This window comes from Leptidea sinapis, chromosome 4 (genome assembly GCF_905404315.1).
Source record: "Leptidea sinapis chromosome 4, ilLepSina1.1, whole genome shotgun sequence".
Taxonomy (NCBI): Eukaryota; Metazoa; Arthropoda; class Insecta; order Lepidoptera; family Pieridae; genus Leptidea; species Leptidea sinapis.
Genome location: NC_066268.1, coordinates 1,680,604 through 1,707,309, shown reverse-complemented (window position 1 = coordinate 1,707,309; position 26,706 = coordinate 1,680,604). Strand labels below are relative to the sequence as shown.

General features: G+C 34.8%; 1 protein-coding gene and 1 pseudogene across 1 annotated transcript in view; both read left to right on the top strand.

Moving 5' to 3' along the window:
* Window positions 1-1,247: 1,247 nt before the first annotated feature.
* Window positions 1,248-26,706, top strand: part of LOC126980020 (polyamine-transporting ATPase 13A3-like) — a 61,797-nt gene continuing 36,338 nt past the window's right edge. Inside the window, exon 1 of the mRNA XM_050829645.1 lies at window positions 1,248-1,407. The gene's annotated coding sequence lies outside the window, so the exon portion shown is untranslated. The remainder of the gene's footprint in view (window positions 1,408-26,706) is intronic.
* On the top strand, window positions 15,730-17,635 carry LOC126980042 (uncharacterized; annotated as a pseudogene).

The following is a 26,706-nucleotide window of genomic DNA, read 5'->3' as shown; positions in this document are numbered from 1 at the left end:
ACAATTTCAATGCCTTAAAATAATTACTTATGAACTATTATTACTATCGACACGACACAATTTGACAATGATTCGTAACCTACCTTTTTTTTGAGAGGAGGAAATACAGTTACGTATTTACGCCCTGGAACGGGGCGTAATATGTCGGACTCGAGTGTCCGCGTAAGCTCCAGTGCACAAGCGTACACGGCAAGCGTTTCTATGATCCTATGGTACGGTGTCCTCGTGGACAAGGCAAGACAGCGGTCGAAAAAGACCGCATTTGAAGACAAAATATAATATTACTAATTATTAGTATTTATTTGGCTTTAGCTGGCGGCGGCCATTTTTGTTTTGCATAAAACGGGAACATTATTTGGTGAAATTTTTTTTTAGAATAAAATATTTTTCTGAAAGAATTCATAAAATCATATAACGTATAGTAAAATAGTGCAAATAATTATATTGTAATATTTTTATTTTGACGCGTTTACCAAAACTATTGTTGACTGACTGTTGCGGTATTTGACCTGGGGTCAGCCATTGCATTTTTCGCTTACGGTTATCGTAAAGAATCTACTTTTCATCGCATGTCTCAATTCGATCCAATATAAAATATGAATCTATACAGAAATGAAGGAATCATTTTTGTATCGATTTTGTATGTATTTTATTGATTTGACGCAAATGAGTCCATATTGTTGGTAAAAATGGTAAGGGGGTGGAGGGATACACTAGAGAGATCTGATACTAGAAACTATAAGTATATGATGAGATTAGATTAGAACATAATACTTAATATAGAGTAGGTACTGCAACAAAATGCGAAACAAGACACACTCATAGCTCGATGATCAAAAAGGCTTAATGAGTCATGTGGCTCACTATTTTGGAAAGTAGTGGCTCCTCCCAAAATGTAGGAAAGTATCAAAAGACCGCTTTAGTTCCCGTAGAGTGTAAAAAACAAGAACAAAGGTCAAAAGTGGAGTGAGAATTTCGAAAAGCACAATTGATGACATTTTGAATTATACTTATATAGCCTTAGATAATGTATATGTCTTTGCAATGCATTGCTTATGAATCAAATCCAAAAGTTAGTCGTATTATCGTATACCAACTAGTACTTTATATTACATATATACGCCTTATAATGTTTGTACCTTGTAATTATAAAACAATAAAATTCTCTCATAACAATACAATAGTCATAAGTTACGCAAGCAGTTCACAAGAGGAAAGCCTGCGGGCTAGTAACTAATTAGCATTACCTTTATCACCGTCTCACGTTCGCGCCAAACTGTGAGTTGTGACAGTTTACAAGCGCTCGGCGACATTGACGCATGTTTTGGCGCGAATTTTTTTTTCGTCCACTTGAAGTGGCAGTGGAAGTGTGATAGTGCTGTGTTTTGTGTGACTTCCATTTTATAGGCAAGTTTTTGATAATATTTTATTTTTATTCGAAACAACGTTTAATTTTAGATAATATTATATAATATATTCACCGCATTTGCATTATAATAATGTGTGAATATTATATTAACAATGCAAAATATACATATTAATAATGTACTGATTTTTGCATATATAACCACAAATATAATAAACAGCTAGTGACATTGCTTTCTGTTAAGAATAGGTCCAGCTTCTGTTAAAATATAGGTAGGTTAGTTTCTAATATTCTAGGAAATATGCTAAAATACTAAAACTTTGATCTTAAGCTGAAATTTTAATAAAACTCTTGTTAAAGAGGAGCGCATGGATTAAAAAGCAAAAAGGTAAATCGTATTATCGTAATCACCTTTTAATATTAAGTTCTTAATTAACTAACATTTATGAGCATATTACGATATTAAAGGAATTTCAATATTATGATTCATGCTTCTCACATAAATAATACAAATAATTTTCTTCACTAAAAATATGTTAAAATCATTTGCTCAATGTCAAAGACGTTTTAAACATATTCGTAAATATGCATATAAAATGTAATTTGGTACACTTGCTTCACTTTGCATCGAAACGAGAAATTTCGGAGTGTAGTCAAACATGATTTTTGCCGCTGAATTCCGTTATGGGCGTCTTATCGCAATATAGCGAACTAAAGTTCGTATTCAAGTGTTTCTGGAATACGGTTCTGAGTAATTATTCATCTACGCACAATCAAATAGGTTCAAGGCCTTGATTTTGAAGTTGTTCCAGATCACATACAAATAACGCGTACGTTTACTTTTGCCAAAGGTAGGGCTCTTGTATTTTTTGCAATTACTTTGGTTACGACCAGTTAAGGATTTTAAAGAAATAATTATTCCAATAAAAGCATTACTCTTAAAATTATTGTCTATGAATCCGTTACTGCTACTACTACCTAGCACTTAAAATCAAAATTAATTAATTATTATAATTTAATCAATTAAGTAAACAATTAAAACTTCCATTTTATACCACAAGTTTATATAACAATTGGTAGGAAACACTACGTTTTTTGTTTATTTGAAGTCACAAATCAGGATCTACCAGTCGGAAATGAATCATTCTTATTGTGATTCATGAAAAAAACTACGCTTAAAAAACCGACTTCAAAAACAGAAAAGTATAAAATAACTAAAAATTTTATTTAATACACCTCTTATGCAAACCGTTACGTTTAATATTAATAAAATACTATTATTTGTATGTGTTACCCATTGATAGGGTTTAAGTCAGTGCCAAGCCCTAAACAAAATAAAACTTAATATTATAAACAGCTTACCTCACTGAAATTATTTAGGTTGTCTGGCCACGCGTGTCTGTCTGCTTAGATTGTTTTGTTCTAGACAAAGCTATCCCGCTCAAAGTTACGCGTGGCGAGTGTAGGTACCTGTATTACATTTGGTTGTAATAAAGTAGTTTATAGGACTTAAAGTATTTTATTAATATTAAAGGTAAAGGTTTTCATAAGAGGATTAAATATTTTTTTTTGTTATTTTATACTTTTCAGTTTTTAAAGTCAGTCTTTTTAAACGTAGCTTTTTTTATATTTTTTACGTTTAAGTGTCAGTTAATAAAAATATATAATTAATCTGAATGAAAACTCCAAAAAAATAGCCGTATACAGAAAACAATTATGTCATGCAGGTACACAAAAATTTCATATAAATTCTCATATAATGAAAACTACTGGGCTAAACTATGTAAAATTATTATGTATAAAAAATAAAACTATTTCGCATCAAATAAAAGAAGAATTACGTAAATCGGATCATAAATCTCAGAGTAAGCGGTGTACATACATAAAATAAAAAATACCGATAGAATTGATAACGTCCTCCTTTTTGAAGTCGGTTAAAAATATAGGCCGTCTGGCGCTTAGCCACACTTATTAGCTAGCCTTTAATATAAAAAAAAGCATTGCCGAATTGTTGAATCGGATTTGGTACGGCCGAACCATCAGACGCAGCCCGGTAGCGCACCATATTCTATGATATGTTGCATTGTTCATCGCACAACATTATTATTATGACCGACGCGAACGTACTGAGTACGAGGTACTGTCCGATAGTTCAGCCGTACCAAATCCGATCATGTGTTTAGGCTGTAACCGCATGCCCACACGTAGGTACGTGTTTATCCGCAAGTATCTATCTCTCTCTAAGTCTCTTGTCTGTGGTACCTAGTAGGTACAAAAGTAGGTAACGTGTGCCCTTTGTTGTTACACGTGGTCTCGTAGAATAATAACACGTAAACTTGTTTCATTCTTGAATATTTTAATAAATAACTGTTACATATTACTTTATGTACATTGTTTTATATTATATAAAAACTTATAAATGTACTAAACTAAAAAACATTAATTTAAATTATTATACCAACGTTAGCAATTTTCTATTCTTACTTAGCACAAACACATACACACACATCCATACATACACACACATACACGCAAATTTATTTTATTTTTATTTTGTACTATTATAGGGGAAGAGACTGGACCTCACGACACAGGGAATCCTAGTGTGAGGCCAGAATACTTGTAAAATTAAAGTTACTTACTTTAAACCAACGTATACTTTGTAACAGATATTTTGTAAATCTATGTAATATGGTACTTACTGCAATAAATTATTCTTATTCTATTCTATATGTACTATCTTGTACCCGCGGGTTCGGGTGTGTTGAATGCGTATCGCATTGCCTCGGGAATTCTCACCTTATTTCTTAGGAATATTCACCCGATTCCTCCGATTTACACCTTCGCACGATACCTCACAAATTAGGGTATCATCCCCACCATCTGGATTTGTGGTTCATCCACAGTGCGGTTTTCAAGGAACTTTCTTCCACGTACTACAAAGCTGTGAAATGAGCTTCCTTGTGCGGTGTTTCCAAGACGATACGACATGGGTACCTTCGAAAAAAGCGCGTACACATTCCTAAAAGGCCGGCAACGCTCCTTTGACAGCTCTGGCGTAGCAGGAGAATGTGGACGGCGGTGATCACTTGACATCAGGTGACCGGTACGCTAGTTTTTTCTTCTCTTCCATAAAAAAAACACTTAAAAAAAGATCGCACGTTTTGTGTGTAAGACATGAAACATATCATTGAATATTTAGATTACTGACTAATCAACCAAAAAAATGACTAGCTCACCGATATTAATGTCGAATTTATTGACAGGATTGACGTGATAGGATCCTATAATGGTTTCTGAAATATCACTCGGGCGCAAGTTGTGCTTGTGCAAAATTGTTTATACAATAATTAATTCGATCTCAGCCACCACAAGAACCTTGAAAATAATATCCATATTGTTGTAATAATAACTATACGCGGCGGCTTACTTGTTCGTTTACTACCTCTAGAACCTTGAAAACGAAACCCATTTGATGAAATCAAAATATTTGCGGCAGCGATCTCGTATTTCAAAACTTATCCCACATGCAACCACAATATAGTAAATAGAACAGTAATTTATACTAGAGCGCCCGAATCGACGCACGCACACATACACACGACTTACACGGCCGCTAAGCAATCTTGGGAAGACAAAACTGTTGAGTGTTGACTGTTGAGTACCACGTCGTACACCGCCAAGACTGGTCGCTGTCCAAGTTAAATTAGATGCACCGCACCGTCCGCGTTATCAATCTTTTTGTATGTATCAACCCTAGCGCTTCACCTAAACGTAGGTATAAATTTCAAGGAGAACGCTGAGTTACACTGTTATATTACTTGATTTTTGCTGTAACCTACTGGACAGCTCAATTGAACTTTAACCTTAAGGCTACAAACGTGTTTATGGCCACATAAATAAACTACAACGCACGACCAACAATCCACTCCAATGAAACTCCCCATAGCAACGAGTGAAAATATTGGTAAAACATTTTGTTTTATTCTAGAAATACCTCAAAACTCATCAAACGTTTTCACTGTTTTTTTTCGATTTTTAATTAAAAATGTATTACAGTTGATCGATAACACACGAAACCAATTACCTTTGCTGCTATTAATTAATTAATATTCAATTGGATAACGAGCAAATGATGGTATTAAAAATGTCATAAATGACGAACTTTAATGTTAACTCCGCTAAGCTTCACTGAAATGACCACACGGTCATTTGTAGTAACTAGGCTTAAAAATTTTAATTGTACGTATACCATGACGTAATTAATAATTATGATGATGTAATAATTATTGATGTATTTCAAGAATATCAACAGCTATTTACACATAATAAAAATACAATAAGCCACTTAGAAATAATTGAATACACGTATCCAGTAATAGACAATAGAAGTAGTAAGAAGTAAAATGTTAACGTATAACATGTACCTAATTAATTAAAACATCTAGGTACCTATGTGTACTTAAAATAAGTATATAAATCATAAATATTACATAAGTATGCTAAGTTTGTTCTGAAAATGAAATTCGTATTAACGAAGCAGCGTATTAATTAACGTTAAATTATTCTAAATTAATACAATTTTTTTTTCAATTGTGTGAAATGAAAATGCATTTAATTATACAGACATAAAAAAATATATGCAAGAACAATGAACCTAAAACTGCCTGCTCTAACAAGCTGCATCTAACAACTGGGTAACTCTGCAATGGATCAAAGGACACAGCGGTTCGTTGGGGAACGATGTAGCGGATGAACTTGCAAGGGTGGGGTCGGAAACCCAAGTGGCTGGCCCAGGGCCACTCCTGCCGCTACCCTTCAGCCAAATGCGGTCATGGATATGCTCTCTCACCAACAACCTACACAGAACCCGATGGACAAATGTCTCAGGCTGTAGACAGTCGAAAGAGGCAATTCCTGCACTATCGCCCAAACTGACACGTCGACTTATTAGCCTAAACAGACACGACATCCGAATCAACACACATCACTGAACAAGCACCTTTTTACAATCGGCGTTACGGACAGTCCTCGGTGCAGGGGCTGTCTAACCGAAGATGAAACGGTCACTCATGTAATCCTGGAATGTGCTGGGGTGGCCAACCAACGGGTAAAAACATTAGTAAATATAAGGTCGCTCCAGGAAGTCTGCGAACACCCCAGGAGTGTTCTGAACTTCTGGAAGGAGCTGGGCTGGTTGGAATGACTGGCCAACACTGCACGCAAAATGGACCCTACTAAGCGGTCTAATGGCGGAATTAGGAGCCCTTTACCAATACCAATACCAATGAACCTAAAACTAAAAACCTTAAAAAATATAATATAATAACTAATAAATTAATTATAACGTGTTGCTAAATATCAACATCACAAGCACTTTCAGTACTTTACTTATATGTAAGTGGTAGCAGATGCAGGAAAAGATTTGTATAAAACCTCTCGACACAAAACTGTAATATGTATGTGTACTGTATCAGCTATTGACGACAATTTTGTGTTCATAATGATAAAATTGATCTTGCAATCGTATTTTCTATGTGTGTTTTCTTTGATATGTATTGTAGTACAGTCAAGGGCATAAATATGATCCAATCAAAACCAGTTTTAAGTTATGTCTGCTCAATCGCAATAAATGCATATTTGAAAATTGACTTGAAATGTCGCTCTTTCAAATCTAAACATTTAAGTGATATTCCTTCTGGGATCACATATAATATTAGATGAAAATATATATTTAATATAAGATATAGTATACTGAATGCGTCAACCTTTAGATCTTGAACTCAAATATGGAATAGGTGGGCCAAAAAGCGAGCTGGTCATTTGATGGTAATAAGTCATCTATGCCCATGCAACACCAAATATATAAAGTATTCCGGTTATACTGGTGCACAAATACTTGTTACTAACTTACAATCGAGAGAAACCTTCATAAGAAAAGATGTACAATGACAACAACACGACAGCGATAAGTACTATGTAACAAAAGTAACTAACATACATAACGTATATATACAGTGACAGAAGCCTTAGGAAATGCATTCCGTGCATGCTGAACAGACACCATACATGCAAACAATGATAATAAATTAAATCAGCCCATGGTCATCCGCAAAAACCACGGAGAACAGATATTCGCCTTTAAACCCTTAAAGGCTCCCATAATTATATGAGATTTGCACGAGATTTTACAACCATAGATACTAAATATCCTATCAAAGAGAAATTTTAATATGTCTTTTCAAACCTTTTTCTTTCATATGCCTTAACTGAAAACACAGAAATTTGTTCGATACTTTTTTTAATCGAAAACGATGCTTTATTTTTAAGAAATTGGTAATGCATCCAACCTTGCATTGGCATTTGTATTTGCTTGAGAACTACATTAGGAAAGGCAAATTTTACGTAGGTTCTTTAGTATTGCCATAATTAATTAAGTAAGTTTTGGTACTTACGCTGCAGCTGTTGAGTTCAGATCAAAAATATCGAAAGACATTTATACAATGCCATGCGATACTCAGTCTTATTTTTGTGTTGTTTATGGTCATAAAACTATGCGGGCAATCAGGCCCAATCAGCAGTCTTTGTTTCGGGAAAACTGCGGCCGGTTATTATTAAAGAGTTTATTGAGGATGAAGCATTTTAGCTTGCGGTTCCTTCCATATTGCGAGCACATGAGTAAATAAAACAGGTAACTCATTTGTATCAATCAGGTAACGTATTTTTAATTTAATAAGTAATTTACTTTTAGACGTTATTGTGCACTTGTTTTTGTAAAGATTTCATGAATATTTACTTACAAAATTTCTTTTAATTTAATGAAATAAATAAATAGTAGAATTGTGTACCTATTCTGAATAATGCATCTAAATTATTGTATGTAATGCTTAATTTGTACAAAGTTGCAACACAGTCTAGGCACAGTGAATATTGTAACCTTTTACTGTGACGCAAACACCGTCAGTTTTGTATTCTGGTCAGAGTTCAAACCTTTTAAATATATTGCGAAATATTCAATCTTAAATGTGCAGTCTTGCGTACAAGATATACCTTATTATTTATCGGTGTAACGGGTACCTTCTTTTTCTTTTGAGGAAATCCGATTGGTCGAATAATTCTATTCGAGGTTAAATGGTGGAAACACAAAATATGGAATGTTGAAAACAATAAAAATAAATAAACTAAAAGACGCAATCTAAATGCAAGTGGTGAGAATTTATTTCTTACAATTGTTATAATATGTCCAAAGGGGAAAAAAAAATGCTGGGAGAGTTTCTTGCACCTCTCTGCACCATTAGTGTCCGAAGCGGTATTAGTGTCTAGTATATTAGTAATGACACCAAAAAGAATTCCAAAGGAATTACTTTTGAGAAAATAGATGCCTTTTATAATGCCTAAGTATCACTTTAACAACCACATGTTTGTACTAATTAATTCAAGATCGATGAAGCCGTTCGGGGTTCTTTTAGATTATCCCCCTTATTCATAATAGTCTGCTAACTTAAAGCATTGCTAATTCTCACTCTGTCTTCTTCTATTGACCTAAGTCAGAATGAGCAAAAAACTGCTAAGCGGCTGTTTAAAGTTAGCGGACCATTATGACTAAGGGGGATAAGTTTAATAAAGTCCAATCCTCCCACTCGTAGATAGGGTTATAGATATTAGTTTTCTGATACCTACATATAATGCCTAAATTATTAATTGCGTCTTTAATTACATAGCTTTTTATAATGGAAAAGGAGGACACGATAATGGAAACGAGCGTGCCTAGTGTTAAGTGATCACCGCCTATTGTTGCCTACCGTTCTATTGCAACACCAGAGGAATCACAGGTGTGTTGCCGGTCTTTAAGGAAGGTGTACGCGCTTTTTTTGAAGGTACCCATGTCGTATCGTCCCGGAAACACCATACAAAGAAGCCCATTCCACAGCTTTGTAGTAGGAAGAAAGCTCCTTGAAAACCGTACTGTGGAGGACCGCCACACATTGAGATGGTGGGGATGACATCCTAATATTATTGTTTTTTATGATCCAGTGTGCACCAATAACATTTTTTATGTTAGTTAGCCCATATGTACGTATCTTTCCTACATTATAATTGAGGTCTCTGATCAAAACTAAGCGCTATTTTTGAATTTAGTAATCTGACTTTTAAATTTCTCTGGCACCACTCTCTAGTTTTGTCCTCTATTTACTTAGCTCTGTCAATAAAAGAATTATACAACCTTTATACAACATAACACTGAATTAATTGTATAAATTAATAATTTTATAAATTAATAATGTAAAAATTTAATCGTATATTGTGTCATCAAAATTATTTAAATATTTTACGTCAAATCAGCCAAATCATTATGGCGTAATCTGATTTATGATTTCAATTAATTTTGTTTATATAAAAACTGGTTGACTTGCAAGACTTTCTACTCCATTCGATTACTGGAATATACCAAGAACTTTCTTCTCACTGCAATATAGATGGTACCTAAGTAATAATTTAAATCGAGGTCAATCCAATGCCATATTATAAATACGATTTTTAACTTTATTTACAAGAGTTTTTCCTTAAAAAGTGATCGCCCTTGACAAGTTATCTGCATTCACAAATATGTTAAAATTCGAAACACTGCAACGTAATCATAATACAAAAGAAAAAAATGCCTTATTAACCGACTTCAGAAAAAGGAGGTTCAAAATTCGTCGGTATGATTTTTTTATGTTTATTACCTTAAAACTTTCGACTAGGTGAACCGATTTTGATAATTCTTTTTTTATTTGAAAGCTGGTGCTTCCCGTGTGGTTCCATTTCAATTTGGTCCAGATCTGACATTGGCATCTATGAGAAAACCATAAAAGTCTTAAATTTGCTATACGTATGTGGATTGATAAATTTACGAATAACTCAATATCGCGCCAACCGATTTCGATTATTCTTTTTTATTGGAAATAATATACTTCAAAGATAGTTTAGTGAGAGTTTGGTTGGGTTCTGTTTATGGAATCCATGATAAAGTAACGGAACTCTTCAATTCTTAGGAGCAAATTAACGATACTCGGAGTTACGCAGGCCCAACACGGCTAAACCTGCATACGTTGCCACCCCGTACCTCGACGTAGTGCTGATCGAGCACCCATTATCTTTTACATTTCTTTAGCTTAATTATAATATTGTTTATTCAGTCTTGTTCCAATTTTTCTGTGAGTAACATTAAATATTGTTAAATAAAGTGCTTTTTAAAAACTTAATTCCCGACGCCCGATACATAACTGGCGCAGTCGAGTAGTCTCGCGGTAGCTTCTTTTCGTCGGTATAAAATCTTCCGAGTGTAAAGTAGCTGTGGTTTTCGAGCCGCTTAATCGCAAGAATTAAAGAACCTCGTCGGTCGTTGGGACATCATCATCAACGCGCACGAAAACCCGGAACATTGGGAATTCACGCGCTGGGCAAGACTCGACAGCAGATGCAGATGCTGATTTGGTGAGTACTCTCGCTATTCAAGTATCCTGCTATATCTACTGTCCTAGTATTATATATATTTTATTATAAAAGTTAAAGAACGTTGCGTAAAGCTAATATCGCTAAATAACGGGTTACACTTACTTAGTGACAAGAAAGGTGTATCTAGGTGATAATTACCGAGTATTAGAACAATAGTGTAATCCGAAACGCAATGTCTTTCAATGAATGTGATAAGGATTTTAAATTCCTTGCCGATTTACTACCACGGTATGATGGGAACCCAAAGTTATTAAACTTTTATATTAGAGAAGTAGAAAATATTATACAACTTTTAAGTGAACCCTCCCGGGTTCACCCGGCATTTATATGTTTAATAAAAAGTAAGTTAGGAGGTGTCGCTATTGATGCGATAGCCTACGAAGAGTCGTTAATAACGTGGGAATCCATTAAAAACGCTCTAATTAGACGTTTAGGAGAACCGCGCAACGAAATCCAGGTGATGCAGGAGCTCACGCGGACCCGTAGGAATAAATACGAAGATGCGGAGACATTTGGCAAACGACTCCGTGAGTTGTTAGATACTCTTTACTCGGTCGGTAAACACGGAGACCGTTCGTACTATGAGGAAATGGTTATAGAGCAATATACTAATCAATTAGATATCAATGTTTCGTTAGGAGTTAGAATAAGTAAACCGTTAACATTAGAGTCAGCAATTATGGCAGCAAGGCAAGAAGAGGCTAGGCTCGCTCACAGTAAACCTTTTTATAACGGGTCACCTACTTCCCATTTTAAGCAAAAGGATGCCCCTAGAGTTTCGCAACAACGGAATATTCCATCAAGGAATTTTATAGGGACGCAACCTCAGCACCACCAGCCTTCAAATATCGTAAATCGTCAAAATATGTCTATACCCCCTACACCTAATTTCAAGAGAAACTCAGGTAATTTTAGGAATAGTAACAGCGCGAATTTTAGGCAATTTAATGTGCCGCAAAGACAGGTAACACCTAAAATAAGTTCCGATGTTACTATGCGGTCCGTGAATAAACCGGATACGCCCCAGTATGCTGCTCAGAACGTTTTCTATACTCAAGGTCAACCAGTATTATATGGCAATGAATGCCATAGCAACTACAATGAAGGTGAGTACCCATATCATGTAGTACAGGAACCTGAAGAGGAGTACCAGCAGGATTTTCCTCAAACCCAGGAGATGCCAGACCAGACCTAGTGAAAATAAACTTGTTGGTCAGGGATCACCTCCCTTACATAGAAATACCCGAATTAGGAGGTAAGTTTCTTATTGACACTGGAGCAAGCCGAAGTGTGATTGCTTCAGATGCTATTTTTAATACGTATTATGAACCTTATGTGGAATATGAACCTTTTGAAATATCAACGGCTCATAGCGTTTCTCGCCATAATTATGTAATAAACCTACCCTTACCACCAATTTTTAATATTAATCTTAGTCATAAATTTCTTATATTTGATTTCGATCCAAAATATAGAGGTTGTGACTTATTGAGGTCACTAAAAAGTACAATTGATTTAAATAAAAATATATTGCGCACATCGGCGGTAGATATCCCGATGTACCTAAATAAACCAATTAGGAAAATTAAAATAGGTCCTAAATGTGAAAAATTGGTTCATGTGAAAACACATCACATCGACGGCCAATATTTACAAGAAAAACTTTATTGGTCGGAAGACTTAGAGTCACCCGCAGCCTTTGTGACGATAAAAAATGGTTCCTTCAGAACCACGGTTATAAACTATAATAATGAAAATAAATTTATCCCAGTTGTAACCAATATTAAGTTAGAAAAATTATCCGAAAATCTTGAAGTAAGTAAAATAAATACGTTAAAAGTAAATCCAGCTGTGGACAAAATATTAAAAGAAAATTTAAATCAAATACGTACAAATCACATGAATGAGAAAGAAAAAAGGGAAATAACAAAAATATGTTATCAATATCGTGAAATTTTCTATTCAGAACACATACCCTTAACTTTCACTCATGTTGTGAAACACGAACTAAGATTGACAAATAACAACCCTATCTTTGTTCGTAACTACAGACAAGCCCCTAAACAACGGGACGAAACAAAGAAACAAATTGATAACTTATTACGACAAGGTATCATAAGAGAGAGCATATCACCTTGGTCGTGTCCAACTCATATAGTACCGAAGAAACCAGATGCGTCCGGTAAAGTTAAGTGGCGTCTTGTTATAGATTATAGACGTCTTAATGATAGAATAATAGAAGATAAGTATCCCTTGCCTTATATACATGACATACTTGATAGGTTAGGAAGAGCCCAATACTTTACAACATTAGATTTAGCTAGTGGGTACCATCAAGTGGAAATGCACCCTAATGATATAGAAAAGACAGCATTCTCTACAGAGAGAGGGCATTATGAATTTTTAAGAATGCCCTTTGGCTTAAAAAACGCACCAAGTACGTTTCAGAGGCTAATGGACCATATACTTAGAGGCCTTAGCAACGTTTATACGTACCTTGATGACGTAATTATAGCTTCTACATCCCTTCAGGAACACATTGACAAACTTAGACAGGTATTTGATAGATTTAAAACTCATAATTTAAAAATACAACTTGAAAAATCTGAATTTTTACAAAAACAAGTGAACTTTTTAGGGCACGAACTAACGGACGAAGGTCTTAAACCAAATAAAGACAAAATAAAAGCCGTATTAAACTTCCCATTGCCCCAAAATCAAAAAGAAATAAAAGCTTTTCTTGGACTTGTAGGATACTACAGGAAGTTCATAAAAGATTTTGCTAAACTTACAAAACCAATGACACTCTGTCTAAAGAAACAAAGTAAAGTTACACACAACGCTGAATTTATTGATTCTTTTAATAAATGTAAACAAATCTTAACAAATGCCCCAATCTTACAATATCCAAACTTTGATGAACCTTTTATATTGACAACAGATGCATCAGACGTAGCTCTTGGCGCGGTTTTATCCCAAGGAAAAGTGGGATCAGATAAGCCGGTAGCCTACGCATCACGTACGCTTTCCGACACAGAATCGCGTTATTCGACTATTGAAAAAGAATTGTTAGCCATTATATGGGCAACAAAATATTTTAGACCTTATTTATATGGTAACAAATTTACCATTTACACAGACCACAGACCACTCACTTGGCTTATGTCATTAAAAGACCCTAATTCTAAGTTAACTCGCTGGCGTCTAAAGCTTGCTGAGTATGATTATAACGTAATATAAAAAAAAGGACGTCAAAACACTAATGCAGATGCATTATCTAGGGTTAAAATTTTCCATAATAGCATAGATTCCTTAGCTGTAAATTTTGATGATAATTACGACGATAATATAATAGATAGAATTTTTGAAAATGCACGTAGAGAAAACGAGATGGAGCAATCAGCCCAAAATAATGTGGAAGAACCTGAACCATCCACAAGTAACATTAACTTACCAGTACCTGTACTCTCTCAGGCTGAATCAGACAGCATGAGTGCAGTCACAATTAGTGAGAACCAGTTAATAAGTACAAATCATACCCAACCTGATAATGAAAATGCAGGCATACCAATACTGACAGACGCTATAGACAGACAATTGAAGCAATTTCACATACGATCAACCCCTGGTTTCGAATATAGAGTCGATAATCGCTCTACAAACTCTAAAACAGTCATCAAAGATGTTTTTATTCCAATTAATAACACGGAACAGGAAATTATACGTTTCTTAAAAGAACACACTATAGCAGGTAGAATATTCCATTGCTATTTCTATAATGAAGAGCTATACTTGGCCTTTTCTAGAGTTTATACTACAATCTTTAACGATAGAGGCCCTAAATTAATTAGATGCACAACTCGCGTCACTTTAGTTGAAAATAAAAATGAACAACAAGAATTAATAAAGAAATACCACGAAGGAAAAACAGCCCATCGAGGTATTCAAGAGACACATAAGCAGTTACACCGAAATTACCATTGGCCTAACATGTTACTTACGATTCAAAGATATATTAACCAATGTGACATATGTCTTAAAGCAAAATATGAACGAAATCCATTTAAACCAGCTTTATCATTAACTGATACACCCAGAAAACCAATGGAACACCTTTACATGGATCTGTACTCGACAGGAGGAGTTACATTTCTAACTATAATCGATAATTTTTCTAAATTTGCTCAAGCTATTCCCATCAGTGCATGTAGCAGTGTTCACGTAGCAGACGCACTGTTACAAGTCATATCGACATTGGGACTTCCACACCAAATCACAACAGACTCAGACACAAAGTTTGATAATGATGTAATCAAAGAAATTTGTGCATTACACAATATTCATATACACTTCACAACACCGTATAACCCTAATTCTAATTCACCAATAGAACGGTTACACTCAACTCTTTCAGAAATAATTAGAATTCAAAAGATGACAAATAAGGATGACACAACTGAGACAATAATGAAATACGCACTCATTGCGTATAATAACACTATACACTCAGCTACAAATTACACTCCACATGAAGTACTATTCGGACACACAGCATCACGAAACCCTTTAGAAATTTACTATCCCAAAGAGTTTTACCAGGATTATGTAATAAAACACAAAATGAACACCGAAGCCGTACAAGAATGCATAGCAGCTCATATGTCAAAGAACAAGGAGGCTGTCATCGCCAAGCGCAACCAAAACGCCGAAGAAATTGCGCTCAAGGTAGGTGAAATAGTATATAAGCAAGTAGCTAAGACAGCAAGAAATGATAAAACTAAGCCCGTATTTAAAGGTCCGTATAAAATTATTCATCTTCACCCTAATAACGTAGCGGAGATTATAGGTAACCACCCTAACTCAAAATCAATCAGAGTACACTTCAAGCTTCTACGAAGACCTCATCTTGTTTCAGGATCCTCATCTCAGGAGCAATCGTGCTCACAACAACCGCCGACGTAACGCTTGTCCCTATAAATGATGAGAACGGAATCCTTTTGCTTAAACAGGGTCAAGTACTACGACAAGTCGATTATTTTAATCTTGCATGTGTCTATAATGTCACGTATCTACATTTAACATCAATTAAACTTTTATCTTAATTCGAGAGTGTTAAAGCTGCCGAAAAAGATACATCAATTGGAGACATACATAGATCGTACAAAGATCAAATAGCACATAGTTTATCTCTTATAAGTAAGAAAATTAGTTTTATTATTCCGCACATTAATAGAAGGAAGAGAGGCCTTGTAAATGGTTTAGGCTCTATAGTAAAATCAATCACAGGAAATTTGGATAACGATGATGCACTTAAATTCGAAGCAGAAATTTCTAATATTCATAATAAAGTAAATAATATCGCGAGCACCCAGGGCAAATCCCTGATACTTGCCGAAAATACCATTAAAGAATTTAGCCATCAAATTGAGAAAATAAATTTAAATCAAAATAAATTGCATCTAACCATCCAAAATCAATCACGGATTAGCGATAAGATTGCCAACCATTTACATTTCTTAGAGATTTACGTAGAAATAGATTTTAGCTTACAAATTATTTTAGATAGACTAGAAATTTTAGAAGACGCAATGACGTTTGCGCAATTAGGAGTAATGCACCCCAGTATTATAAGTCCATACAACCTTTTAAATGAAATTTCATTAATTCATAAAAAACATAAGTTTTTGCCAGTAGCAGATATAAGTTTAAATAAGATTCATGAGTTGGAAAAATCTATAAAAGTAAAATCATATAGTACGGAACATTCTTTGACTTTTATCTTAGAAATCCCTTCCATTGATTCTAATATATATGACCTCATCCACATGTACTCCATTCCTAACTCGTCAAACCTAACTATTATTCCAAAATCCAAATACCTAGCACTTGGTAGCGATGAGTACGAATACCTAATGGAAGGCAAATGCAGAACAATCAACGGAAACACGCAGCTCTGCGAGATGTCCAACACAGCATCCACGAGGGCATCAGAAGATTGTATTATATCGCGAATTCAACACCGCATGTCAAACTGTACATACGCGAAAATGCAAATTAATAAAAGTATAGTGCAGAGGATCAAGGACAATACTTGGATAATTGTCCTGAGAGAAGAAACAGTCATCCACATCAAGTGTTTAGCAAAATCTACATACAAAAAGGCTTCAGGTACATTCCTACTTACCCTTACAGAGGAATGCCAAGTTGAGATACTGAATAAAACATTAAACTCAAACCGCAAAGAGATTACATTTAATGAAGTTGTTCCACTACCTAGAAATATTGAAAAGAGTGTACCAGTACAGTATCATATAAAATTGGAAAATATAGAACTGGACAACCTGCAGCACCTTCTGGAGACAGCCCAAAACATATCTGTCATAGAGGAACCACACTGGACTACCATGATGGCAACACCAAGTTGGACTACCCTTATCCTATATGGCTTGCTGATTGCTGTTGGAGTCACAAGGATCATTAGCTGGAGGAAGTCGCATGCAGCCAAGGACACCGCTGTACAACACAGTGAGGACACTGTGGGAAGCTGCCGGGTCAGCTTCCAGCTTAAGGAGGGAGGAGTTACGCAGGCCCAACACGGCTAAACCTGCATACGTTGCCACCCCGTACCTCGACGTAGTGCTGATCGAGCACCCATTGTCTTTTACATTTCTTTAGCTTAATTATAATATTGTTTATTCAGTCTTGTTCCAATTTTTCTGTGAGTAACATTAAATATTGTTAAATAAAGTGCTTTTTAAAAACTTAATTCCCGACGCCCGATACATAACTTCGGCCGAATCTTTTTTATGCTATGGGGATATTTAAGTCATCTACCATAACATAGTTATGGTCAAGTAATTGTCGTAGTCGAATATGATGATCAATGGAACTCCTTAGCGACTTACAGTAAGGGTGCGGCCTGTGGCAGAATTTCTGTCTGTAATCAAATTGCAAAGCGCTTACGTTCATTGCAAAATTTAGTATATCTACACATATTTAGACAAATTGTTAGTCAGTGTACTTCATTAAAATCATAAAATAAAAAAAAAATTACCAAAAAAAACAACCGACTTAAAAAACACTATTCCAAAGCAATAGATATAATGTGCACTAAAAAGTACAAAAATAATTGCGTATTTTTATACAATCTAAATAATTAATTTAATTTTTGGTTAAGATTATTGTAATTTTTGGAGTCGTTGTCATCCAAGATAGGTTTGTTACTATATACATAGTTATAGGTGAGATGTGCTTGAGTCGTGAGGAGGCGAGAGGCGAGAGCGGGTCGCGGTGGAGGGGCACCGATTCCAAAAATAACAATAATCGTAACTAGAATTAGATTGTATAAAAATACGCAATTATTTTTATACTTTTTAGGGCACATTATATCTATTGTTTTGGAATAGTGTTTTTGAAGTCGGTTGTTTTTTTGTTAATTTTTTTTACAGTCAATCATTTAGAATGGTAGTATTAAAATTTGTTATAAAAACCCCTTTGAATTTATTTTCTTGAATATTATAACATTATAGATTGTCCCAAGTTGTTGGAATGTCGAAAAGATACCTCGCGCTCAAAAACGTGCATGTTAATTTAATCGTCACTCGAACAATTAATTGTTCCATGTACATATGCAGACTGTTAATTTATTTGTTACGTAGGAAACAGTTTTATCCTTTTTTTTTCACCATGATAATAGTGTAGACAGAGCTTCTTGTTTCCAGTGTGTTAAAGTTTAAAAATCGAATTAAAATAGTTTTATATCAACTATAAAAATAATTGTTGGTATTAATTATTATTATAAAATATTTAATTTTCTTCAATTTATTTAATTCCACATCAACCTGCTTTCGTCATAATGTCATTGACTCCCTGCGTAAGGGAGCTAATTTATATAAATTACTATTATTTTTGTTACACTACTTTAAATAATCTGTATGTCTCTAAATCTTTTGTACATGCCAGTTTTTTTTTTATGGAATACAAACGAGCGTACGGGTCACCTGTTGTTAAGTGATCACCGCCGCCCACAATCTCTTGCAACACCAGAGGAATCACAGGAGCGTTGCCGGCCTTTAAGGAAGGTGTACGCGCTTTTTTTGAAGGTACCCATGTCGTATCGTCCCGGAAACACCGCACAAGGAAGCTCATTCCGCAGCTTTGTAGTACGTGGAAGAAAGCTCCTTGAAAACCGCACTGTGGAGGACCGCCACACATCCAGATGGTGGGGATGATATCCTATGATCAGTTATTGATATTTTTGCTATGTGTCTTTTCGTTTTAAGTCTCCTTGTTGATATTTTTACATTTGTGCATAAATATTGTTGGTTTGTCGAATGAAGTAAAATAAATTGCTTTTATGATCATATGTCTCCTATTCAATTAAATTATTAATTTGTAACTTCGTATCTTTATAAATAAATACACGTGCTTAGATTATGTATTGGTGTCCGCTGCGCTCCAACTAGATAGTGCACTACCTACGAACAATATTTTTCTTATTACGGCAACTATTAGATGCTTTTGTAGCATCTTGGTACTCAATTGCATCTTTCAAATTTTGGTAACATACGCTTCGTGTTATTTTACTATGAAATTAATAAAATACAAAATACTAACTGATGATATTATGTGATCCCAGTGTCTTTCTTATTTCTTGTAGTACTATTTATTTACAAGGTTATACTACACAACCCGGCATTTTAGTTTCAATTATTAGCAATACAAGTGTCCTAAGACAACTTACTGGGAAGTCTCAACCACTAAAAATGTATATGTAATCTTTGAAATAAACGAAATCTATTGATTTATTAGTATTAAGTATTAATGTTTAACATTACATGTAGCACCTTATCATCACACATTGTTCGAGAGTAGCTCGAGTACGCCCACTTGGGCGTAGTATCAGTTGCCGCACTTTGCGAGTACACCTGCGGTATCTAGTTAGAGCGCAGCGGAGACCAATCCTTAATCTTTGTACACGAGACTATGCAGAACTAAGTAGTTTTTCGACCAGCCTATACACCGGTGGGATTCCTCTTAATAGGATAGTTGGTAAGTAGTCAATAACACAACATCGCATTTTCTGAAGTAGTCGAGTATAAATAATAGGTATACTATATGAAATTATTGACCTACTGATATTGAATGTTTCAAGGCAACGAATGTAAACAAGGTGCCACTTAAAACGCATTCACACGGAGCGATTATAGTTGAAGTGATTTCGAATAAACTATATACTAATATAATATACTAATAACTATAAACAGACGGGTCGATTAAAATAAGTTTAAATCACATCAAAATCACTTTATTCAAGTAGGTCAAAGAAAATATGACACTGATGAATCTGAATACTGGGTCTCGAAATTAATAGATATTTGCCAATTCCGTGGTTATCTGGAGGGCAAAGCCAAATTTGCTTCGAAGAAGCTGGGCGTCATAAATAGAGCACGGCAATACTTCAAGCCGGCCCACAATCTGGCGCTCTACAAAGCGCAGCAGGTCCGGCCGGATATGGAATATTGCTGTTATCTCTGGTCGCTTCATTGTGTGTCTTTTACCGCATCCGATCTCCCTTCCACGTACTACAAAGCTGTGGAATGAGCATCTTTGTGCGGTGTTTCCGGGACAATACGATCAGACCTTCAACAAATGCTCGTACACCTTCCTAACGGCAACGCTCCTATAATCCCTCTGGTGTTGCAAGAGAATGTGGGCGGCGGTGATCACTTAACACCAGATACGCTCGTTTGTCCTTCTTTTTAAATAAAAAAAACGCATGTTGTAGTTCATCCTGAATGAAATGGATCCGTGTGAAGGTTACCACAATACTACTTTATCATTAAGACAACACTTCAAAGAAGGTTACCCAGTTTTATAAGTAAAACAACACAAACTCCAATTTAAAGCTTGCAATTAAGAACTATGTCGGAAACAGATAGTGATAGAAGACATTAACACTAATTATCAATAAGGTCATAAGGTAATTAAAAACTATACTTACCGAGCTCAATAGCTTGTCTGAACCTAACAATAAAACCTTATTAAATTATATCTAAGACCGGCCAGGTTCTAGGTACCTTCTCTAGCATATACGTAGGTATACGAGACACTTGATTGGCAAACGGATTTGGACTAGCGCCTGTTAATGAGACGAAAAAAATTTTATGAAAATAAATAAAGTGGTATAATAAAAAAAATTAACAAAAAAGCGACCAAGTGGACTCGCCCATGAAGGGTTCCGTAGCAGCAATTAACATAAAAGTTCGCATGGTAATGTACATTATATATTTTTTTATTACTTATATCATTCTCTTATTTTAGAAGTTACGGGGGGTGGGGGGAGGGGACACATTTCACCACTTTGGAAGTGTCTCTCGTGCAAACTATTCAGCTTAGAAAAAAATGATATTAGAACCTCAATATCATTTTTAAATAACTATCCATTTTCAGTTCTAAGTATTTAGAACCCCCTAAATTTATTGATAGTTTCTATCTTTGTGTGAAAATGTTAATGCGGTTCACGGAATACTTAGCAAGTTCACAACAGTATAAGATGCACTAAAAAGAAAAAAAAATGCGTATTCTTCTACAACTTATTAATCAACTTATTTTTAGAGTTCTTCTTAATAAAATTCCTTAATAAAAGTATAGACTAGCTAAAAGTCAATCAAATTATTATGAAAATATAATGTAGTTACATTTATTGCTATTTTTGGAATCGGTTTCCTCCCGCCGCGGCCTCGCTCTCGCCTCGCCAAGTCGCGCGTGCGACACAAGCACATCTCACTTATAACTATGGATGCAGTTACAGACCTATCTTGAATGACACCGACTCCAGAAGTCGAATTGAAGTCAGTTAAAAAGTAAATGTAACTTTAATAACTAAAAACACAAGAGTTATTGAGTACAGTAGGTGCATCAATCCACAAACACCGTCTATAAATAATAGCATTATGCGAGCATTTGCCAGTAGGAAGCTCCTTTGTACAGGATGCCGGTTAGATATTGGGTAGGTACCACAACGGCGCCTATTTCTTGCGTGAAGCAGTAATGTGTAAACATTAATGTGTTTCCGTCTAGTCGGCAATGAGACTTAACTTCTTGTCTCAATGTGACGAGCACATTTGTTGTGCCGCTCAAACTTTTTGGCGTTTTTCAAGAATCCTGAGCGGAAATGCATTGTCATGGGAAGAGCGTATCAATTACCATCGACTGAACGTCCTCGTTTTGTGCCTTATTTCATAAAAAAATTGTGAGCAATTAAAAGAGCGCAATAAAAGAATGCTGGGAGAGTTTATTGCGCCGCTTCTTCTCTCTCAGAGCGCCATTTGTTTCCGAAGCGGTAGTAGTATCTAGTATATTAGAAATTACATCAAAATGAATTCTAAAGGAATCAATATTGAGAAAATAAATGCCTTTTATGCCTTTTACTATAACTTATAAGAAGGAAACGACCCACTCCACGTCGCCGACACAAGCAGGACTAGTGTGAAGAAGAAGGAACACAATTAATATCCATTGAACAAATTCGAGATCAACGACCTAAGATAAAACAAATTAAATATAAGCTTGTACTAACAGCTATATATGTATACTACTAGCTGCCCCGACAGACGTTGTTCTGTAGATAGTAAAAAAACAACTGTTTTATATTTCAAAACATCAAAAATTATTTCGTAAATATGCTCCCTGTTGTTAAAATTCTCTCATAGAAAATATGTCCATACAAAACAAATATTGAAAATAAAAATATTTATGGGTCCCAAATCGAAATAAAAACTACCCTATTTCTCAAGTTGGACCAAACTGCACTCCATGAAGTAATCACCATTAAAATCCGTTCATTAGTTTAGGAGTCCATTGAGGACAAACATTGTGACACGAGATTTATATATATTAAGATATATATATGTATATCAAGCCATAAAGTAATGTGTAAGTAAATAATATTTAGAGTCGAGTAAAAATAATACCATAGTAGAAGACGTTATCATCTCATATAGCACAAATAGTAAATACCCACTAAGATAAGATTTTATAATAGTACAAATTATTTAAGTTTTCTTTAGTGTTAATTCCGCCAATATTTGTCTTTAAAACAATTCGACACGTGTTTCGCCTCTACACGAGGCATCCTCAGGACGTGTTGTCTCGCCAAAATCTGGCACGAGACTGAATCAAATGAGCCGGAAGCCGTTCTTTTATACCCTCGTCCCATGAAATGACGCGTTGTGATTGGTCGGCTGTTGTGACGTATTACCCCCGGAAGAGACACGTAACAAAGGTGATGGGACTAAATTTGTTTGTTCATTCAACAATGTAAACATAATGTTATTTTTGTGTTTTATTATTTCTAATTGCTCTAACACATTTAAGCGAAATCCTTTTTCACATGTATGCAAAATATTAAAATTATTATTGTTTCCGAGTGAGTGACCTGTATCAATTAAATGTTTCGCGAAGTTTGATTTTTCGGGATGATTATTCGTAAATGCGGCAATATGTTCCTTTAATCTAATTTCGAAATTTCGACCTGTTTGACCTATATATACCCCGTTACAAGTGTCACAACTTAGTTTATAAACGCCGGATTTTTCTGAATTATTTAATCGATCTTTGCCATTACATATTCGACTGACATTGTGATTCGTTCGGAAGGACACATTAATATTGTTTTTCCTAAATATTTTAGCTATTTTATCCGATATTGGACCAATATATGTCAAACTACCCACATATTTAGTATTTGATTGTGGTGGGACGGGATAAAGTTCTGAATTAATTAAACGTTTTTGTTTATTTTTAATTAATTTGTTCACTAACTGTTTTGTATAGCCGTTGGAAACCGCGATTTGGTATATTGTATTAAGTTCTTTCGCGAAGCTGTCACGGGACAGTGGGACTGACATTAATCTGTGAACATAGCAGCGGAAGGCCGCTAGTTTATGTTGTACGGGGTGGCAAGATGACGCGGGAATAGCAATATCTGTATATGACGGCTTTCTATAGATTTTGAATTCTAATTTATTATTTACTCTTGTTAATGTTAAATCCAAAAAATTTAGAGATTGGTTTGATTCGAATTCCAATTTAAACTTTATTTTTGGGTGGATCTTATTAATTTTATTAATGAATAGATTGATTTGACGTTCGGTGCCTGTCCAGCAAATTATTATGTCGTCAACGTATCGGTAATAAAACAGGATATGTGGGTCTCTCACCACGTAATTACACTCAAAATTATCCATAAATATTTCAGCCATAATTGGACTTAATGGTGATCCCATTGCTAATCCTTCCTTTTGGCGATAGAATTGATTTTTGAATTTAAAATAATTTTGTTTCATACATAACCTAGTAAGATTGATGATGTCATCCTTTTCACCGGGATGTATCTTCACTTGAGAGTGCTATATTGCGAATTGACATTCAAATTACATAATATCGAGTTTGACATTTTAGACAATAAAGCGCGGGAATTAGCCAATAGACTAGTACAAGAAAAATATCAAATACAGTCTAGAAAATTGACACAGCTATTACGGGATAGTCAAAACAATAACTCCTATCACGATGATGCACAAAACACGGTCCACCAATTCTATACGCGCGTCAAAAATCTATCAACAACACAACTTTCTCCCCCTGAAATTTCATTACTACAAAAAGGCCTTAAATACAATATCAGACCGGGTCTTAACCAAAAAACCCTTGATACATTGGCAGTAGATTCAGAAGTGGCGTGTGTTAGAAGTCAACAAGATATGGCCGTCAGATATCAAATTTCGACCCTTTTGAAAAAACCATCGTGTACCACATATAACCAAAACACTTCAGATAAACATGTTTTTAATTCTTTACAAAATAAATTAAATCAAGAAAATTTAGTCATTTCAAAAGCCGATAAAGGTACTTGCATTGTTATTCTAAATAAAAACGATTATGAACAGAAAGTAAATGATATAATACAAACCGACGATTTTGAACGTCTGAACTCGGACCCCACTAAAAACTTTACTTCAGAATTAAAAGAGTCCATTAAAAATTCGTCATTTATTTCTCCAAGTAAATTAAAATACGTAGTTCCCATGAATCCGCGACCTCCCATCTTATACGGTTTACCTAAAATTCACAAAGAAAATAATCCTGTCCGTCCAGTAGTTTCTTATATCGGTGCCCCGACGTACGACCTTGCCAAAAAACTTAACGTAATAATAAAAAACAAATCATTATTCAATCCTCAGTATAGTTTGAAAAATAGTCTAGATTTGATAAATAAAGTAAAAAATACCAACCTTCCACCAAATGCCAAATTATTGTCTCTCGATGTAGATAGTTTATTTACCAATGTTCCATATGAACAAACTTTAATTATCCTTGATGATCTCTTTGAAAAACAGAGGATACATCCCGGTGAAAAGGATGACATCATCAATCTTACTAGGTTATGTATGAAACAAAATTATTTTAAATTCAAAAATCAATTCTATCGCCAAAAGGAAGGATTAGCAATGGGATCACCATTAAGTCCAATTATGGCTGAAATATTTATGGATAATTTTGAGTGTAATTACGTGGTGAGAGACCCACATATCCTGTTTTATTACCGATACGTTGACGACATAATAATTTGCTGGACAGGCACCGAACGTCAAATCAATCTATTCATTAATAAAATTAATAAGATCCACCCAAAAATAAAGTTTAAATTGGAATTCGAATCAAACCAATCTCTAAATTTTTTGGATTTAACATTAACAAGAGTAAATAATAAATTAGAATTCAAAATCTATAGAAAGCCGTCATATACAGATATTGCTATTCCCGCGTCATCTTGCCACCCCGTACAACATAAACTAGCGGCCTTCCGCTGCTATGTTCACAGATTAATGTCAGTCCCACTGTCCCGTGACAGCTTCGCGAAAGAACTTAATACAATATACCAAATCGCGGTTTCCAACGGCTATACAAAACAGTTAGTGAACAAATTAATTAAAAATAAACAAAAACGTTTAATTAATTCAGAACTTTATCCCGTCCCACCACAATCAAATACTAAATATGTGGGTAGTTTGACATATATTGGTCCAATATCGGATAAAATAGCTAAAATATTTAGGAAAAACAATATTAATGTGTCCTTCCGAACGAATCACAATGTCAGTCGAATATGTAATGGCAAAGATCGATTAAATAATTCAGAAAAATCCGGCGTTTATAAACTAAGTTGTGACACTTGTAACGGGGTATATATAGGTCAAACAGGTCGAAATTTCGAAATTAGATTAAAGGAACATATTGCCGCATTTACGAATAATCATCCCGAAAAATCAAACTTCGCGAAACATTTAATTGATACAGGTCACTCACTCGGAAACAATAATAATTTTAATATTTTGCATACATGTGAAAAAGGATTTCGCTTAAATGTGTTAGAGCAATTAGAAATAATAAAACACAAAAATAACATTATGTTTACATTGTTGAATGAACAAACAAATTTAGTCCCATCACCTTTGTTACGTGTCTCTTCCGGGGGTAATACGTCACAACAGCCGACCAATCACAACGCGTCATTTCATGGGACGAGGGTATAAAAGAACGGCTTCCGGCTCATTTGATTCAGTCTCGTGCCAGATTTTGGCGAGACAACACGTCCTGAGGATGCCTCGTGTAGAGGCGAAACACGTGTCGAATTGTTTTAAAGACAAATATTGGCGGAATTAACACTAAAGAAAACTTAAATAATTTGTATAGTTATGGATTTCCGCAAAGTAACGCCTTATTCAATAAATTTTATAATAGCTCTAGATTACTACGCGATGTTTAAGATTTACATT